This window comes from Alligator sinensis, unplaced genomic scaffold (genome assembly GCF_000455745.1).
Source record: "Alligator sinensis unplaced genomic scaffold, ASM45574v1 scaffold118_1, whole genome shotgun sequence".
NCBI classification, from domain to species: Eukaryota; Metazoa; Chordata; order Crocodylia; family Alligatoridae; genus Alligator; species Alligator sinensis.
Window position 1 is genome coordinate 1,574,232 of NW_005841850.1, and position 4,110 is coordinate 1,578,341.

At 46.4% G+C, this 4,110-nt stretch overlaps 1 protein-coding gene across 2 annotated transcripts in view; it reads right to left on the reverse strand.

Moving 5' to 3' along the window:
- The window catches only part of PPM1D (protein phosphatase, Mg2+/Mn2+ dependent 1D), a 51,557-nt gene that overhangs the window by 31,589 nt on the left and 15,858 nt on the right, over positions 1-4,110 (reverse strand). Inside the window, exons 1-2 of one of the 2 annotated variants that reach the window (XM_025210131.1) lie at positions 3,941-4,065; positions 3,273-3,491 (exon numbers count right to left, since the gene is read on the reverse strand). The exons of the other annotated variant lie outside the window; for it this stretch is intronic. The gene's annotated coding sequence lies outside the window, so the exon portion shown is untranslated. Of the gene's footprint in view, positions 1-3,272; positions 3,492-3,940; positions 4,066-4,110 lie in introns of those variants that run through there. 2 annotated transcript variants of the gene reach the window in all.

Below are 4,110 nucleotides of genomic sequence, written 5' to 3' on the forward strand. Positions count from 1 at the left end.
CACACCCCCAAAAAGCTTCTGCTACACACACCAAAAGCAGTTTTATAGTTTTTGTCATCGTGCTCCAGTCGACTCTGCATGCACGCACAAAACAAAGAGAGACCTTTGTGACAGGCCCCTAGTCACTGGCTGGGAACTATCTGATTTAACAGCTTATTGGCTGTACACACAGCCAGTCACTCAGGTCCTGGAAGTCAGGCCCAGGAAAAACAGATTTAAAATCCGGCTGATCAGTTACAAACTTTTCAAACTAAAAAAATCCGTGCTGTTTTTCAGGTTCATGGAGTATGTAAATTTTACAATCCCTTCTCTCTTTTTTCCATTGTTCCTCTACTGAAAAACAAACCCTTTAAAACATGAAAACAAACCCCACGGACAGTTTCCTTAAACAGGGCATCTACTGTTGTACAATGGATTAAAGATTGCTGCTTCAAGCAAACCACATCAAGGAACAAATCACTAAAAAAAAACCTGAGGAGTAAATTAACGTGATGAGTGACATGCTCTGAAATGGGCAACACGCTTTTCTTCCTTGTTTAGCATGGAAGTTGCTGCCTACCTTAACTTCTGTTGAGACCAATTTAGACACTAGTTTTAGAAAACTAAAAGACAGCCTAAAATATATGTGTTTCACTTCTAAACTTCCATGTTAGCACTAGTAAAGGAAAATCCCTTATTTTAATCTTATTTTCAGCGAGGTTTGATTCTAAAAAAATCTTACCAAGCTTAGAAAAATAAGTCCTAGATAGACATTAGAGTATCTAGAGCCATGAGCAACTGGTGCCTCCTGAATCTGGGGGGGCCCCCACAGAAGCCACTAACAGTGGCAGTCCTGTCAGGGGGGGCCACCAGCCCTACCAACAGCATCAGTGTCGGCTGTCGGGGGGGGCACCGGCCCTGTCAGAGTGGGGTATGTGCACCCCCATGGATCCCCTACCAGTCGCCTATGTCTAGAGCCCTTAAAATTTCTGTATTATCCATATTACGTAGGCAGCTACTGTTAGGTGGTCTTGGCCTTTTTCAAATAAGAGAGATAGATGAACTCTTAGACATATTTCAAGAATAAAAAAAAAAAAAAAGATCAAAATGACCTGTTCCTTTGGATTTTCAAGCCAACTATTACAGAACAGGCAGGGGAACCTGTACTCATTCAATTATGGTGCCCAAACTGAGTTAACTCCAACCAGAAAGGGAAAAGCATCTTTATACAATCTTTGTAACTCTAATCATCTAAAGCAGCGGTTGGCAACCTTCTAGCATCGACCCAGTTTGGCTCGGAAGTGGGTGGAAGCAGGGGTTAGGACCCTCCTAGCCCTGGAACGGGAAAGCAACTGATGCTGAAGTTTCCCCCACCAATGAATCCTCATGCCCCTGGCCAGGATCAAACAGCTCCACAGGCCATAGGTTGCTGACCCCTGATCTAAAGTATAATAAGAAAAACTGAAAAATAAAAATGGCTTTGAATGTGGTATTTATTTTGAAGGCATCTCTACTTGAGAAGCATATATAGTAATCCACACCAAGGGACTGTGTGTGCTGTAACTCAGCTCTACTGGAAATGGTTCTTAGCCCTCTTGTTGAATTTGAAACCTCACTAGTAGTCTTCTTTTAAGTATCTTTCTAGCCTTATTAGCTGGGAGGACAGTCTCCAAGAAAACGAACTTATACATCATCATGTGTTGAAAAGATTTAGCCAACCTGAAACAGCAGCAAAGGTTCCTCATTGTTTTTATTCATACCGACTGAGCTAAGACTAAAAAAATAATGGCAATTGTGTAACTAATTCTCGTCTGATCACCATAGCAGAAACATCCAAGCGCTGCCATCATTGGACCAAAGCTACTGAAAATCCTGGCAGCCTCCAAGAAATTATATGACAGCTAGTTACTACCCTCTTCCATGCAGAAATCCTTACTTAGCTTGTCCATAAGGATAAAGAAAAACCACATCAGTATGTTCCCATCCCAAATCATAACTGCCTCTTGTCCATCTTCAGATTACAAAATGTATAAACAGAGAGAAATAGTTAGCCATGCTGGTCTGAAATCAGACAGAAAGCAGGGTAGATCTGCCACTTATAGACTAGATGTATAAAGAGCTTTTGTGAACTAGAGCTCACTTCATCAGATGGTGTGAAAGGGCAAACATAAAACATACACCCTTCTCCTACCTTCCATCATGTTGTCAACACACAATTAACAACAGCAGTCTGGGAGGATGCAACATTCAGACTAACCCAGCTAACGAGCCCCTCTCTTTGGTATCCAAGTAACAGAAATGACATGACAACATCAGTTTTTAATATTTTATCCAGTTAAAAAAAGGGACTGCACCTGCTGCCAAATCGTGCATGGCTGCATGCAATACAGAAATCAGGGAGGAAACTTTACGGCAGAACTCGGACAGAGTCATCAAGCAGTCAGAGCTCTAGTTTTGCCGTCTTCTAGCAACAGTTTGAGACTTGCATAACAAAAGTTGTGTTGCTCCCTGCACACCAATACAAATAGTATTTCCTGACTCCAATCAACAGCATGTTGGCTTTTTATTTTTGCAGTGACAACCAGGCACGGTTACCATAGACATCGTGGAGACTAGAAAACCAAACTCATAATCTTTCTTCCCCAAACCCTCTCCCTCCACTTCCTCTAGGTTCATTATGACACTATCACATCACAAAGGCCCCGGGTCTGGGGTGAAGTCACGTCACTCCCCACCATCACATCTGTGAACAAGTTCTCCCACTTTCTCCAGGACACTTCTTAAAAACAAAGCAAAAAACACCCTGCCATCGCCTCCTCTCTAACCCAAGAGCCAGTTTGTCTCCCCTGTAATCCCTGCTCCTACTCTACCAGTCTCTCCCTCTAGGCTCTTCCAGATATTTACTTGACCTCTCCAAATAACTCTGGTTTCCTTGAATCGTTAACTTTTTATCACTGCCTGCCAGATCCGGCCTTCAGGATTCAAGCCTGCACCTTTGACGCGGTCTCATGGTGGACACCGCTCTGCCTGCTAGTCTTTGTGCCCCAAGCCGTTGTATGGAACCAAATTAAATTTAAAAAAAGCCACAACTAACATATTTAACATATTTTTAAAAGCTCATTTTTTGTAGCCTTACTTCCAGGAAGCGAACAGAGAGGTAGCTAGCAGCCTTGGTCTGAATTTAGGCCTAACACATTAGTCAATAAGGTGCTCTGATGATGTCAAAGATATGAACAGGAGGGAGGATAACATGCATCCTGGTCCTGTCAAACTCTCCCTTTCAGGATCCTTACTTGGGCCACAATGAATTTAACCAGCCAGCCTCTACAGTCCTCAGGGACTGCACTGTATGTTTCCGGTGGTGCGTGGCCTGTTTCCAGCTGGTCAAAATCAGTCATCAATCACCATCGTCCAGCATCAGCCCATGTTTTGAATTCTTCCGTCGGCACCGGACGGGCCGAACCGCAGGCAGCGGCGAGCGCAGACCCGGATCAGAAAGCAGACCGAGTTATCTGTGTCGGGGCAAAGGCGGGGGAGATTTGCACGGATATAAGCTGACAAAGGGCTCTGCTTACAAAACCTCACCCCAAACATCTCTTGTTTCGTTATCACGCGGAAATCGACCCAGCATAAAAGCTCCCCCTTCTTTCAATAACATTTCGGGGTGGGGGAAGAAACCTGTGCCGCTTCACATAGAGCCCCCCCAACTTGTGTTGTTGACCAGACGAATCCCGGCTCCCCCATGAGACCCCCGCCCTGAATCTGCCCTGGGCCAACACTGGTTGCTCTGATCAAAGGCACCATGTCTGGACCAAGCGGCTGGATGTTTGCAAGGGGGCAGCCCACCCCCAGCAGCCAGGAAGGGAGGGATGGAGGGAGGCTGTTTGGGAAGGGAAGGGAAGGGGCCCCGGAGCAGCGGGAGAGGGCTTGGGAAGGGGAAGGGGAAGCAGACGCGACTCACGCAGCTTCTTCCACATGGCCCGGTGGCAGGCGACGAAGCCCTTGCGCAGGGCCGCGCACACCTCGGCCGGCTCGGCGGAGCAGAAGCCCTTCTGCCGGGTGATGAAGCCCCACAGGTTCTCGCGGGCGAACTGGGCCGCCTCCCGCCCCCCGTGCCCGTCGCACCCCGCG